The sequence below is a fragment of the Schistocerca cancellata genome, chromosome 1, assembly GCF_023864275.1.
Source record: "Schistocerca cancellata isolate TAMUIC-IGC-003103 chromosome 1, iqSchCanc2.1, whole genome shotgun sequence".
Classification (NCBI taxonomy): domain Eukaryota; kingdom Metazoa; phylum Arthropoda; class Insecta; order Orthoptera; family Acrididae; genus Schistocerca; species Schistocerca cancellata.
Genome location: NC_064626.1, coordinates 286,290,525 through 286,306,841, shown reverse-complemented (window position 1 = coordinate 286,306,841; position 16,317 = coordinate 286,290,525). Strand labels below are relative to the sequence as shown.

General features: G+C 45.4%; 1 protein-coding gene across 2 annotated transcripts in view; it reads left to right on the top strand.

Moving 5' to 3' along the window:
- The first annotated feature begins 1,453 nt into the window (after positions 1–1,453).
- The window catches only part of LOC126171351 (kelch-like protein 26), a 343,678-nt gene continuing 328,814 nt past the window's right edge, over positions 1,454–16,317 (top strand). The window contains exon 1 of one of the 2 annotated variants that reach the window (XM_049920794.1): positions 1,454–1,623. The gene's annotated coding sequence lies outside the window, so the exon portion shown is untranslated. The remainder of the gene's footprint in view (positions 1,624–16,317) is intronic. The other variant, XM_049920792.1, reaches the window with a different exon arrangement.

The window sequence follows — 16,317 nt, the reverse complement described above, 5'->3', positions numbered from 1 at the left end:
ACTGTACGAAATTAATCATGTCGGTTCTCCTCTTGAATCTGAAAGGAACGATATAATCTTATCTTGTCAGAAATTCCATATTGCATACTTGCGGCTTTGATTCTGTTAGAGGGTAGAAACCTCCTTCGAGCTGCATTTAATTAATTAGTTATTCTTATGAATAAGTCTTAGGTTGGTCATTGCAATTTTAAGGAAAGCTTCTCTGTGGTACGTGGTATTAAAGTAGCTCCTACTTATACTCTTGTCTGGTGCAAACTCTTTAGTAATGAACTCTTATATTTGGATTAATTATTAGTGAAATACTTAGAACCTGCACTTAGTTTGTTTTGGAAACTTTAGTTACCCACATTTATTGCTATTTGAACATAGAGATTCCAGTGTATTACTACTCCACAGCAGACGAGACAGACGGAATATTGCACTACATGTTTTGTTCGCAAAATAAGTAGTTGTTCATTTTAATACTCTCTTCTATCCACGCAACCGCTCACGCAAGATACCTCATTCATAAAGGAAGTTATCACGCAAAAGAGCAACGAAAGTTCCGTGTGCTGAAAGCACCGAAGCGGAAGCACGCGAACTACCCTTTGCGCTTCCCTAGACTGACAACCATTCGAACAGCAGCGACCACTAGAGAATGCGAACCAGAATGTCCGAATGGCTTTGTTCGCGCTCGTCTACTGTTTGCACCAGTCAGAAGACTAACTTGATGTTTCTCGATCGCTTTTGGTCGCTCCTGTGTTATCTTGACGTTTCATTTTCACTGCACGTGTAATCAAAAAATTTCTCATCCTCCGTCATGACACCTCACGGGCGTTGTCAATTGACATTTCTATCCGAGTAAAATCCTAAACAGGCACTGGAAATTGAAAAGGGACCTCTGCATCAACAATCAGCGGCTCTAAAATACTACGCCGAGAAGATTGTCGAAGAGTTTTAGAGTGCTTCAGCGTAATGAGTAATATAGGAGGCAACTATGCGTTGTTGCTTTATAAGGATAGTATCAGGCTGAAAAATTTTAAGGCAATAAAAATTAATATTCGATAGCTACAATTACTCCCTTTAAGGGCATTACACAGATATGAGCCGTTCATTGGAATAATTATCACGTCGCTAAACAACTTTGTGCTAAGAATGTATGTTTTGACCCGAAACACGTGTCACAGCGATATTATTCACATCTTCGTCATATAATTATGTGGAACGCCTAACAGTGCAAATCGTTAAAGTCGGAATACTGCGTTGTGAACATTTGCGAGAGGTATGTATGGCGCATGGTTTCTTTTTTGGTAGAATTTGTGAATTGTATTTATCGTATGTAATGAGTGACCATTTGTCCGTTCTAGCAACCATGTCAATCCCAACTTGTGCTGCCATCTGAGCGTAGTACTGAAACTTCCGATAGATGTCACAGGAATCGACAGAAGATGGCTGCCATGTCACTGCCAGTGCAGATGTATCTTTGGTGCACATACTTTTGTGCTGCAACAGCTGCTCATTTCTGCGCAAGCTGTCCGGGTGGTGAATTGTGATGGGAAGAAAGATTTTCGGTAAATCGGCATCAAGACTGTACATTGTGCCTCGTGTATCGTTACTGTCAACCCTCCATTGCACATAACACAGGTAAGTTGCTTATTTATTTATTATGTACCCTGGCTTGTTGATTTTATAATTACCGGCATAACACAGAGACAAGGAACACGTTGCAGAAAGTGTGTTGTACAACTCATATTTTAGTCTGTTATGTCGTAGTAAAATTACGAATTCAGATCTGATGTGATGTGCTACGAGAATTTATTTCGTTGCAGCTTAACATATATGCTTTATGTGCATTGGTTTAGTTACTTACTTGTTACTTTTTGTGTTTCTATGAAAATCGGTAGTGTTTAGTTACCGGAAATATTAAAATGTCTAATTTACCATTTCCATGTCGTACTGATACAGAACCTGCTCTGCTCAAAAGTACGAAATTAGATTTTTTTTTCATCATAGGTGATTTTATTGCCACGCCTGCTGTTAATCGTTTCGCGGACCATACCGCCGATGAGGGGGCGTAACCAACATCGGTGACCTAACACGTAACACTCAACGAGTCGTATAAAATTACTTTAGAGCATTTATTTATATTGTTTGTGTTGGACTGAAATTGTGTGTAGCGTCGACAACGTTTTCCAGTGTACGCACAGTGCATGACAGAAGCAACTTGTTTGAAATGCGCGCCATTTCTTGTACAAGGTAGTTGTCCTCAGAAATAGTTCGATCGAATTAACGTTAAAAGCGGGGGTGATACCTCGTACAAATATGTGCTGTTGTTTCTCGTTCAATATTTGAGATATTATGCAACTGGAACAATTGGCTTATCGTTTGATTTTTGTTGTTGCAGAAAAGTGAAATTTAAGTGCTACAGTTTTTTTTTTTAAGTTGTAACACGCGGTAGGGGGAGAGTTCGGAACATCACCATACAAAAGAAAATAATTACTGTAAACTACGGGTGTAATAAATCAGCCCCGAAATACGAAGGAAAAATGCATTGCTAGGTCATTGCGGTGTGGCATGTCTCCGTGTAGCCTCTTCCTTGATTGTATTGCAGTGTAACAATATTGCGACGAACAAATAGAACTAATTATTAATCCGATTTAATTTAGGTTTCACGGATTTAATTAAATCTGCAAAATCACTCTCCGGTGCATAAGTACGTAATTACTCTGACTATAGTAAATACTAAATGTCTTTGAAACCAAAAGTTTGGTTTGATGAATATTGTCATATTAAGCAGAGCCACCTGAACTCCCATCTATCAGTTTACATTACACTCATGTGTCACAACATACCCTTTCCGATAACTTAATACATAGAATTTATCTTGAGAATAAAACTTACAAATCTGTTTGCTTCTGCGTTCGATTGTTGAAGACAGTCGTTGGACATAATTGCGTTCTAATATTTGTGGCTTGTTATGTTACGATGTTGCAAAACAGCAGCAGTTGAACTGTTCTCCGGACGGCATAATTTCTGAGTCATGTAGAGCGACACTCGCTAGATCAGTCAGTTCCTCCCTTCTTTTCGCCGTGTTCTATTTTGGTCTTTAACCACTCTCGTCCAACAATCGCCGAATGAGAGTTTCAAGCGCCCTTTTATTCAGCTCTGAAATGCCGAAAAAAGTTTCATTTTAAATATTTAATGTGGAGCACTGCCAGGTAAGAAATCAATTTAGTTGCTAATCAATTAATTGCTACTTACAGCAAAGTTTTCTTTTTTGTATACCGTTCGTATGCATATAGCAGCGATGTACTGTAATGCCAGATAAAGAAGCCCGAGTAACGCTTAGCTCTAAAATGTACATTAAAGCTCCGTGACAAACGACTCAAGACAGACCACGCCCTATTACTGTCATACTGAACTGGTAGATTTTTGGATGAAAATTGACCAGTAATATGTATCTTGCACACAACTTAAAAAGCCAGTTTTAATACTGTTAATGATGGGAATATTCGTTGTCTATTATCTCAGTTCCAAAACTCAGAAAATTGGTCATCAAATAATGCAGTAATATTCATTTTATTGATGAGTATTTACAGATGCATGAAGGGTTCGTTCTGAATGAACCAGGCCCCATGGTGAAGAAATGAACACCTGAGGATCCAAACCACCTCATGCTTCAGACCGCACTAACATTAGATTCTAGAAGATGGGCAGAACAAAACATTTGTTAGCGTATAAAGGCAGGTCGTTATTTAGAATTTTCTGACGCGACTGTAATTAAATTCCCACTAGTACAGCTAACATGACGTTGCCTTTGTCACATTTCTTTAGGCTACCGTACTTTCCACTTGAGAAATTTTTTCAGGGGCGCGTTCCAGATAGTTCTCAAATGATCTCTCAGGTGCCTTTTTGATTTTTACAATGTATTGGTTACAAGTAAGACCCTTTCGATGAAATAAAATTGAGACAAAAAAGATACCTATTGCACTTCAATAACAGAATATAAAAGATTTGTAAATAATAAATTTCAGCTATCAAGTGCCCTTTTAAATTATATTGGCAGATCTAATTCAATGAACTGTGGATGAAGCCCGACCAGCAGGCATTACATGCACGGATCAAAAATGATAGTGCATTGAGAATGGCTAGTTTCTAGCTGAAATCTAGATCTGCCAATAAAATTTAAAAAGGACGACAGATAGATGAAATCTATTATTTACAAGTCAATATAACAGTCGCTGAGTGCAATAGCCATCTGAATGGAAGGTAACTTGATAGAAAAGATTGTTACATAAAGCCATATTATTTAAAGATAAGCGAGCAATTACGTGCATGAGTTTAAAAATAGAATTGTATGCCTCGGTCGTTACGATGAGCAATTTTTGCTGCAACGTTCGTTGATTCCACCAATTAACAACCAAATTATAAAAAAGACGCACGTAAAGGTGGCGTCACAGCAGCCATTGACATTGGCACCGATCAAAGCTGACGAGTGATATCGAATATTCCTCACAACGCCTGTTAAGATTACGCTGTCATGATGTCGAATACATATCGGTTACCTTGTATTATTGACATTGCGCATGTATTCTGAAGGTCATAAAGTCAGAAACATGAATATTAAGCTTATGTTTAAGCTCGTGCATTGTGTTGTGCGAAACATCAGCATCAGAATATTAAGATATACAAACTGTTTCGTCGACATTGGAGCCGTAAATTTGTTCGAATGCGAAATATTGCGGACATCGTCTAAGACAAATATTGAAAACCTGCCTAAGCAAGGTGTTGCAACCGACCGCCATGAGGGACAAAGTGAAAAGAAGCGTAAACCCCTTGGTGAAATTTACTTCGTCGGTATTGGGAGAGGGGGCGAAAATTTTTATAAAACCAGTGAACTGATGTCCTGACAAAAGCTCCCTATATTTTCGTTTCCCGAAGTACGGTGATTGTTGTTACTAATAATACCAAAGCCGCTTTTAACATTTCTTAGGGCTTCGCAAAATTGTCAAAATGTGAGGCTTCATTGAGCAACCCAACCTGCTGTTTCCTGCGACCTGCCCGTCTTCCGTTAATGAATGTCGAGGGCAGCGCTCCCTCCAGATAAAGGTGAGAGGTCATTCATGCACCCAGCGCACCGCGCTCTCGACATTCTAGTCACAGCTGCGGTCCCGGCTTGTTAACGCTTTGCAACAGTAGAATGCGACAGTACCTCGCTGTGAAATTGTTTGCCTTTTGCGTCAGGTCCCGACGCAAGTATTTACCAAGACTTATAATATGAAACGTCCTCTACCTCTACTTTATCCCTGTGTTGTGTACAGACAAGACCTGCAGCCAAAAGACAATTTGCCAAAGATACTGGAAAAGAAGAGACAGTACCCGTCGTTTACTTTCTAGAAACGTTACTAATCACTTCCTTACGTGGATACGCATCCTCCGTACAACACTGAGATTTGTAAAAGCATTCGCTCATATGGAGAACCCTCCCCTGTAAGAATTACAAAGTAAACTGCTTTTCTGTAGCGAGTGTACACCGGACATTAAACATTTGTTGAGTCTCACAGAGACATTGACAGTTAAGTGGGATTATTATGATCAGAGTAAATACCGAGCTGCAATAACACGTTGTAATTTGAGGGCTACTTACAATCCACATGGACTTACTGTTGTTGAGGTTATTAAGAGTAGATTCTATAGATAATTATGAAAATTTCATTTTGATTGCAGCTGTTACTGCTATATTGTGGTTACATGAAGTAAAGGATTAAAAGCGACAGAATGGCATAAACTGGAGTCCACAGGAAGAGTGGCACGACGTTTCGAACTGATTGTCTCATGAGGTAGCGAACACCGAAATGAAATTCGCGAGAACAACCACAAGAACATAATTTAGAAGGTAAAGATGATCGTCAGAAAAACAATGTTCTTACGCCCATCCAGTGAATGAAAATATTTATCACACGGTCGGTCGTTTCTTATGTAGAGTATTTGGTAAGATTTCAGTTGGAACTGAAAGAGATGGGAGTAGAGTTCGAACTGTTTTGGATGGGATGTTGGAGCTTTGATGTAGGGCGACAGTAGCAGGGACAAGGACTATATTTGGGCAATTCTGGACGGCGAACGTTTCCGTGGGTCCTGGAGGTGGCACATTTGAATCTTCAGCTTCCTACCAGCATTCTGTTCACCGTTGCTATCGCTAAAAGTTATCTAGGCTGCATGTCTTCGGACAGCATAGAAGCAGTTACACAAAATCGACACGAGGTGTACTAAATGCTAGGACACCTCAAATGTGCCTAAGTGTAAGGTATTGTCACTTGGATAAGGAAACTACAACAGTAGCTTTTTGATGATCACAGCATCAGGGAAAACACTCCGCAGTCATATCAATTGTTGGTTAGGGGCACAAGTGCGAGATAGGACCAGCACACGAAATTTCCATTAGAAGCATTCTTGTAAACGTGGCACATTTACGGAGGAGACGGCGTGCTAACTATTCTTGTACAGTTTTAACTTTTTCGCTCCCCACTGACATTAAATGAAGGAAGGTGGCAAAAGTAATCAGAGGCATGCTGTTTGATAAAGAGTGTAAATCCACTTTCCACTCGGTATGTGGAATATTATTCGAAAGGAATGAAGCACAAATCTGTGTTTGGGTATACTTAATTCTGTTTTCCGTGCGTTTTTAAATCATTCTGTGCTAACGCCAGAGCGCTGTTCTTCGATAATACCGTGACTGAGCCGCTCCTTTACTGTATTTAACCTGAGTTGATGCTACATCTCTGTTTAACACTGTCGTAAACTCTAAAACTGATTCAGTCAGTGAGTGAGGTTTTGAAAACCTCAAGGAACTAACAAGAGACTCATTGCAAGTAAAGATATCCTTATTATGTAGAAGTCGCTACTTGAGAATCATTATTTCCCTTTACCGTCTTACCTGTGCTTGCAAACGGATTTCAGAAGATTGTTGGACAAGTGGCCACCTTCACTTTTTCAGCAGATTGGGTACTGAGTAACTAGATAAAGGTGGTATTAAAAGAACTAACGTTGCTAATCGGGCAAACGGTGTCGGTTAAAAATAATCAAAAAATATCAATCCGAGACTGCTGCTCGGCAGGCTTAAGCAGAAACGACGAACTGCCTATAGATGAGTTCTCACTCCTGATAGTGGAAGAGAAACTGCCAGAGGTTTTGATCATAAGTGTCAAAGCTTTGTAGCAAGATGTTTCTGTAATGGGGTATGACTTTGTGTCCGAATCACAGCTGCTGGTACTCACGCAACTCGCGAAATCACATGCTGAATTCCATTCGTAAACATTTCTTCAGAGATTAAAATGAGGCTTTGGGGACGTCGCTCGAAGACTACGACCAGCGTTTTTGCGTACGAGGACAGATTGTCGCTAGAAGTGAGGAACACCACGGGATTTGGCACAACCGTTGATATCTTCTATTAAGAATCAGCACTGCTCTGATCCAAGCTTCACCGTAGGAAGAGGATTCTGTTCTACATCTTCATTCCGCAATCCAGGCGTGACTTGTGATTGGAAAGATACTTAAAGCTACCTGCAAAAAGGACAGCGGAAGTGTGCCACAGATACACAACGTTTGATTACTGCATTTTTATTTGCTCCATGTTCAGGGAGTTGGCAACAATTCCGTAATTGGTAAATTTGTGAGGCATCATTCGTGTGAAACATGATTGACGTGTCATACTCAGTAAGGTAAGGAATACCTAAAACTCGTTTCACGGAAATAATGAATATGAGAGTCCAATCGGCCGCGTCCTCTTGAAAGGAAACACTGTCTTAATTGATAAATGGAAACTACGTGTGCCACCTATGGGTAATGTAATGGAGGCACAGCGCTAATGTGCACACTTATAACAGGTGCCCTGGCAACATTGTCCCGTGAAAGTATTCACATGTGTTACAGGATCGCTTAAGCCCTTAAGGTGTGTAGTCCCCCCACCATTGTCGTCCGCAGCTCGTGATCTCGCGGTTGCGTACTCGCTTCCGAAGCATGGGGTCCCGGGTTCGATTCCCGGCGAGTTCAGGGATTTTCACCTGCCTCGGGATGACTGGGTGTTTGTTGTCCTCCTCATTTCATCATCCAGGAAAGTGGCGAAATTGGACTGAGCAAAGGTTGGGAAATTGTACGGGCGCTGATAACCGCGCATTTCAGCGCCCCACAAACCAAACATCATCCACCATTGTCATACAGAACGTCAATGCGGTATGATGACCTGTAGGCCGGCCAACTAACTTTATTGAATGCTACACTACACTTAACTGCCCGTCCGACTAGCCGCGGGGTCTAACGTGCTGCTTCCCGAGCAGGAAGGTGTGCTAGTTCCCGCCATGAATCCGCCCGGCTGATTAGTGTCAAAATCCCGTGTGCCGGCCAGCCTGTGGATGGTTTTTTAAGGCGGTTTTCCACCTACCTTTGCGAAAGTGGGCTGGTTTCCCTTTTCCACCTCAGTTACACTATGTCGGCGATTTCTGCGCAAACACTGTCTCCATGTGAGCACACACCATAATTACGCTACCATGCAAACATTTGGGGTTACACTCGTCTGGTATGAGATGTTCCCGGGGGTCCACTGGGAGTCAAACTACACCATAACCCTGGGTTCGGTGTGGAGCGGCAGTGGGGTGGGTGGACTGTTGTGGCCTGTTGTGGGGTTGTGAACCACTGAGGGCTACAGTGGGACGAAGCCTCTCTGTCGTTTCGAAATTGACACAAATACATGACACTATTTTCTTAACATAGTCACAAAGTCTGTAAACAACAGCTGGAACGTTGTACCAATCGGTCATTTCCTCTACCATAGAAATGCGGTTCCTTGGTCATGGAGCCATTCAGAAGCTGCTATGTGAACATCTTCGTCGTTGGAAAATTTTTCCTCCCAGATGTTATTTTAACTTGCCGGAAAGACGGAAGTTGCAAGGTGCAAGATCTGAACTTGCCGATCATAAACACCCCCACCTGCTCGACCTTCGCCAAATTGTTGGCACCATTTCACTATTACTGGATGGGACATTGCATTTGGTGTATATAAAGCCAGAATTTTCAGTATATCTATGTTCAGTTCAGAACCCACAAGAATCGTACTGCCCTGTGTACTTCAGTTTTGGTATATCTTTCAGTTACCTCGCATTTTACTCTCATAATGTGATGCTTGTGTTAATCGTACTGCAGCAGAACTGTCTGCAGGAAACCCAATATACTCTCTTCTGATAATGCGTCTCTCCTGTTGTGGAATGGTCTTAGCAAGGGAGACATGGGTAACTTAAGTTTTGAAGTTCCCACGTAGAGTACAGTCAATGGGCTTGCTGCAGTGGTAACACCAGTTCCTTTCAAATCATCGAAGCACTGTTGGGCTTGGCTAGCATATGGATGGGACACCTCGGGTTCTGACGTGTGCTGTTGGCAAGCGGGTGGCACTCAGCCTGTGTGAGGCCAATTGAGGAACTACTTGACTCAGAAGTAGCGACACCCGTCACTAACCCCCCTGCGTGTCTGGGGGTTAGAATAGGCCCGAGGTATTCCTGCGTGTAGTAAGAGGCGACTAAAAGGAGTCTCTCGCGTTTCGGCCTTTTGTTCTCGAAGAGCGAGCCAATTGGGGAAGGGTGCCTTACATGATGCATTGTGTCCATCGTGCACTGAGATCTTTAGCCCACTTTCTCGTCATCGCATTGCAGTCCTGCTCATTCTCCATCTCTTGGCTGAGGACACCTTCCTGGGTGCGTTTTCCACCGTGCATTATGCAGTGTCGCATTCTGCACCGAAGATGACCATGGATGTCTTAGCGCCTCATACCCGGCACGGTAGCCAGTCCATTGTGGTGGGGCCCTCCATGTACCCTGTTGTAGTGCCCTAACCACACAGGGATCACTCTGCTGATGCTGCGCCTTTAACTCCCCATGTACACAAAGCGATAGATGCCCATCCCCCTGGGTCATTGGGACTCCTGGCAATGGCCATCCTGCCAGGTGGCCCTTGCTGAGGCTGGGTGGCACCCATGGGGAGGGCCCTGGTCAGAGTACATCAGGGCGGATGACTCGCCGTGAAGCGTAGTAAGTCATCTCTTGCTGGTGGTCCGCTGCCAGCTGTCTCTAAGTGGGCAAAGTCTAACTTCAGTGCTAAGAAATATGACCCCAAATCGTTCCCCTCCCTGGCCACACCATGGGAGGAGCGCCAGGCTAAGGATGGCAGTGAAGCTTATTTGCCCCGGTACCTCGTATGTACGAGTGTTGATGGGGAATCTTTCATGTCCATGCCTCAGTTTTTTGTGGAACATTTGGAGGAAAAGTTTGGGGAGGTGGAGGGCTTGTCCAAAATGAGATCTGGGTCAGTCGTGATCAAAACGGCATCCTCTGCCCAGTCACGAGACTTACTCGCTTATGACAAGCTGGGGGATGTTTCTGTAACCACCACGCCCCATAAGAGCTTAAATATGGTCCAGGGTATCATGTATCACAGGGACCTTCTTTTGCAGTCCGATGATGAGCTGCACGCCAGTTTAGAGAGGCTAGGTGTACATTTCGTCCGGCATGTCCACAGGGGTCTGAGGGATAATCTGGTTGCCACCGGTGTCTTCATCTTGGCCTTTGAGAGTGATACATTGCCCAAGAAGGTCAAGGTGATATCTACTGCTGTGATGTAAAGTCCTATATCCCTCCCCCGATGCAGTGCTTTAAGTGCTGGAAGTTTGGCCATATGTCTTTCCACTGTACTTTCAGCGTCACATGTCGAAATTGCGGACGCCCATCACATTCCAATACTCAATGTGCCCCGCCTCCCATCTGGGTCAACTGCAGAGAGCACCATTTGCCTTGCTCGCAAGACTGCAGGATTCTCCAGAAAGAAAGGAAAATGGAGTAAAAGAGCCTGGACAGACTGACCTATACTGAGGCTAAGAGAAAATTTGAATGCCTGCATCCTGTGTGTATGACATCGTCTTACGCCGCCACTACAACAGTTCTGGCAACATCAGCTCTGCCAACCCAAGTCACCTCTCAGAGCCAGAAGACTACACTTGCCCTCTTGATAGTGGGGGCATTTCCCTTCCTGTTGCTCCTGCACCACCTACTTCTGGAGCAACACCAACCCCCCCCACCCAAACCATCGGGGACCTCCGTCCCCACTTCTAAGCCAGAGAAGCGTAAGTCTTCTTTGGCTTATCTCGCTAGGAAGGGGTCCCTTGGGTCACTCCCTTCCCAGGTTTCTGCTAGTGGGAAAGACGACATCCGCCAATAGCTGAAGAGCCCAAAAGCAGCTGGTTGTAGGGCTCCACGCTCATCCTCAGTCCTGGAGACTGTGCCAGTGAAGACCTCCCAGCCAGGGAAACCCAAGGAGCAGAGAGAAATGCAAAAAGAAAACCCCTAAGATCGAGGAAATTGCAGTGGCACCCACGCCACCGCTACCTACAAGCTCTGCGTCTGAGGATGGGGTGGAGATTTTGGCGTCCACTGAGGACCTAGATCTCGCCAGACCCTCAGACAAAATAGATATAGACTGCTCAGGCAAACCGTCGGTTGCAGCAGGTGACACTGAGGTGTAAACTGCATTGAATGTTCCATGCCTTCCCAGTCACCTGATGTCATCCTCCAGTGGAATTGCGGCGGTTTTTTCCACCACCTGGCTGAGCTACAGCAACCGTTAAGCTTTACACCTGCTATCTGCACTGCCCTCCAGGAAACCTGGTTCCCAGCTATGTGGACCCCTGCCCTCTGCAGCTATAAAGGATATTACAGGAACTGTAGCAACTATAATCGAGTGTCAGATGGAGTTTGCGTTTATGTTCTAAACTCAGTCTGTAGTGAACATGTGCCCCTTCCAACCCCTCTTGAAGCTGTGGCTGTCAGAATGACGACACAGGAAATAACTGTCTGCAATGTATATCTTCCTCCAGATGGTGTAGTACCCGTGAAAGTATTAGCTGCACTGACTGATCAGCTTCCTAAACCATTCCTACTTTTGGGAGATTTTAATGCCCATAACCCTTTGTGAGGTGATACCATGCTTACTGGCCGAGGCAGAGACGTCGAAAGTTTGTGTCAGTCCGACCTCTGCCTCTTAAATACTAGGACCACCACACATTTCATTGTGGCTCATGGTAGTTACTCGGCCATTGATTTATCAATTTGCAGCCCAGGACGTCTCCCATCTATCCACTGGAGAGCACATGACGACCTGTGCGGTAGTGACCACTTCCCCATCTTCCTGTCACAGCCCCAGCATCAGGCCCACGGATGCCTGCCCAGATGGGCTTTAAACAAGGTGGACTGGGAAACTTTCACCTCTGCTGTCACTGTTGAATCTCCCCTACACGTTAACATCGATGTGATGGTAGAGCAGGTAACTACAACAATTGTTTCTGCAGCAGAAAACGCGATCCCTCGCTCTTTAGGGTGCCTGAGGCGCAAGGTAGTTCCTTGGTGGTCGCCGGAAGTCGCTGAAGCAATTAAGAGCGCCGGCGAGGTCTACAGCAGCATAAGTGGCACCCTTCCTTGGAGCACCTCATAGCCTTTAAAAGGCTTGTTCGCTACCTTACCAAACGACGGAAGCAGGGGTGTTGGGAGAGATACGTCTCGACCATTGCGTGCCATGTGTCACCTTCCCAAGTATGGGCAAAGATCAAACGTCTTTTCGGGGACCAGGCCTCAACAGGTGTCCCCGGTGTTGCCATAAATGGCGTGTTGCATACCGATGCAAACGCGATTGCCGAGCACTTTGCTCGAGCCTCTGCGTCGGAGAATTATCCCCCAGCCTTTCGCACACTCAAACGGCGGCTGGAAAGGAACGTTTCACTACAGAATGCAGTGAATCCTATAACGCCCCATTTACAGAGTGGGAGCTCCTTAGTGCCCTTGCACATTGCCTTGACACAGCTCCTGAGTCTGATCGGATCCACAGCCAGATGATTAAACATCTCTCATATGACTACAAGCGACACCTTCTCGTAATCTTCATCTGGTGCGATGGCGTCTTTCCATCGCAATGTTGGGAGAGCACCATCGTTCCGGTGCTTAAACCCGGTAAAAACCCGCTTGATGTGGATAGCTATCGGCCCATCAGCCTCACCAACGTTCTTTGTAAGCTGCTGGAACATATTGTATGTTGGCGGTTGGTTTGGGTCGGGTCCTGGAGTCATGTGGCATGCTGGCTCCATGTCAGGGCGGCTTCTGCCAGGGTCGCTCTACCACTGATAATCTTGTGTCCATCGAGTCTGCCATCCGAACAGCCTTTTCCAGACGGCAACACCTGGTTGCTGTCTTTTTGATTTACAAAAATCATACGACATGACCTGGCGATATCACGCCCTTGCCTCATTATGAGTGGGGTCTCTGGGGCCTGCTCCTGATTTTTATCCAAAACTTCCTGCTGCTCCGTACTTTCCATGTCCAAGTTGGTGCCTCCCATAGTTCCAGCCATATCCAGGAGAATGGAGTCCTGCAGGGCTCTGTATTGAGTGTGTCTCTATTTTTAGTGGCCATTAACGGTCTAGCAGCAGCTGCCAGGCCCTCCATCTCACCTCCTCTGTATTCAGACGACTTCAGCATTTCGTACTGCTGCTCCAATACTGGTGCTGCTGAGCAGCGCCTACAGGGAACCATCAACAAGGCGCAGTCATGGGCTCTAGCCCACGGCTTCCAGTTTTCAGCCACAAAGTCATGTGTCGTGCACTTCTGTCGGCGTCGTACAGTTCATCCGGAACCAGCACTTTACGTTAATGACGATCTACTCACTGTAGTGAAGACATATCGATTCCTAGGACTGGTTTTCGACTCTCGATTGACTTGGTTCCCTCATCTTCATCAGCTTAAGCAGAAGTGCTGGCAGCACTTCAATGCCCTCCAATTGGGGTGCAGATCGCTCTACGCTGTTGCAGCTCTACAGAGCCCTTGTCCAATCCCGAATTGACTATGGGAGTGTGGTTTATGGTGCGGCAGCGCTTACAGCATTGCATTTACTCGACACTGTGCACCAGTGTGGGGTTCGACTAGCGACAGGAGCTTTTAGGACAAGTCCAGTGACCAGCGTACTGGTGGAGGCTGGTGTCCCTCCATTGCAGATCAGAGGTGTGCAACTGCTCGCCAGTTATGCAGCACACATTCATAGTTCCCCTGAGCATCCGAATTACCATCTCCTTTTCCCACCCGCGGCAGTCCATCTCCCGAATCGCCGGCCCAGGACAGGGCTAACGATTGCGGTTCGCGTGCGGTCCCTTCTCTCCGATATAGAGTTCTTCCCTTTACTACGTCTACTTACAGTCTGTTCACGTACGCCTCCAGGGTGTACACCTCGGCCGCAGCTTCGTCTGGACCTTTCACGTGGCCCTAAGGACTCCATTAACCCTGTAGCTCTCCGCTGTCACTTCCTCTCGATTCTTGAGGTGTTCTGGGCCTCTGAAGTGGTTTACACCGACGGCTCGATGGCTGATGGTCGCGATGGCTTTGCCTACGCGCACGGCGGCCATATTGAACAGCATTCCTTACCCAATGGCTGCAGTGTATTCACTGCAGAGCTGGTGGCCATTTCTCCTACACTTCAGTATCTCCGTTTATGCCATGGGGAGTTTTTACTTTTATGTACTGCCTCCTTGAGCAGCCTGAAAACTATCGCCCAGAGCTACCCTCTTCATCCTTGTTAGCGTCCATCCAGGAGTCCATCTATGCCCTGGAACAGTAGAGTCGTTCAGTGGTGTTCGTCTGGACCCGTGGTCACGTCGGAATCCCAGAAAATGAACTTGCTGACACGCTGGCCAAACAGGCTACACGGAAACCACTTCTGGAGATGGACATCCCCACAACTGACCAGCGTTCGTTATTATGCCGCATGGTTTTTCAGCTTTGGGAGACGGAATGGCAAAATCTCTGTACGCACAACAAACTGTGAGCCATTAAGCGGACCACGAATGTGTGGAAGTCCTCGATGAGGGCGTCTTGCAGGGACTCTGGTTCTCTGCAGGCTCCACATTGGCCATGCATGGGCGACCCACGGCTACCTCCTGCGCTGTGAAGACCCTCCTCAGTGTCGGTGTGGGGCCCAGTTGACAGTGGCCCATGTTGTTCTGCTATGTCCTTCTTTGGCTGCCCTGTGACTTCATCTTCGATTGCCGGACTCGTTATCATTGATTTTAGCAGACATCGCCTCATCGGCTGATATGGTTTTATGTTTCATTCATGAAGGTGGGTTTTATCATTCGATCTGAGTTTTAGTGCCTGTCCTCTGTCCCTCTGTGTCCTCCACCCTAGTGCTTTTAGGGTGAAGGTTTTAATGTGTTGCAGGGTGTCTGGCTTTTCCTTTTTATTTTCGTGGTCGGCCAGCCACTGTAATCTGCTTCCTTGTTTTACTCTCTTCTAACTGTTTCTTGCCTCTCTCTGTCGTTCTCTTGTCCTTTTGTTCATTTTAGTGTTCGTTGCCTTTCCTTCGTTATTGTGGTCTTTCTTTCTTTACCTTTTGTGTTATAGGTCTCGTCTATTTTATCCTCACACTTGTGGCATTGTTTTATTAGGAACAAGGGATCGATGACCTCGTTGTTTGGTCGCTTGCCACTTTCAAACAAACCGACCAACCAATCAACCAACCTGGGAACTTATACGTTTCTATCTAACGTGTGGTTCAAGTACCACAGTCTTCTGGGCCGCCAAAGATCCTCAAATGTACTGGACCGCTTCCTTCAGAAGTGTGTCCGCACTGATGTCAGCTCCTGCTGAACGTCTTATGAACCAGTTGGTGACGGTGCAGCATAATCATCTTACATGATTGCCTTCTGGATGTGTAAACAATGAAGACTTTCCCCCCCCCCCCCTCCCCTCCTTGACCTCATTTTGCCACGTTGTATAATGAATATTTCATTGACTTGATTTTGCTTCACTTTCTTGCCTTGTCTCACGATACGGCCCAGGGCCCTCATTCCATTAATAAACAGATGATGCAACATGTGACCTATTCTCAACAGCTCCATCTCCTCTGGGCCTTCAACCATATTTGGCTTGCGGTGTTTTTTCGCTTTGTAATGGCGAGATAGTATCATAGTTGCAACCATTGAGCCAATCAAAGACGTAACATCCGTAGACAGTTGGCCGAGTAGCCTTACCAACGTTCTCTGCAAACTGTTTAAAATCATAATTGCCTGCCAGTTACGCTGAGTTCTCAAATGACGATGGCTTTTGTCCCCACATCAGTGTGGTTTCCGAGTTCGATGATCCACAACATACTACCTGTTTAGGTTGGCATTGGCAATCCAACAGGACTTTTCTAAACGCCAACACATCATTGCAGTCCTTTTTTTTTTCTCTCTCCACATTGAGCATATTACACCTCCTGGTGCCA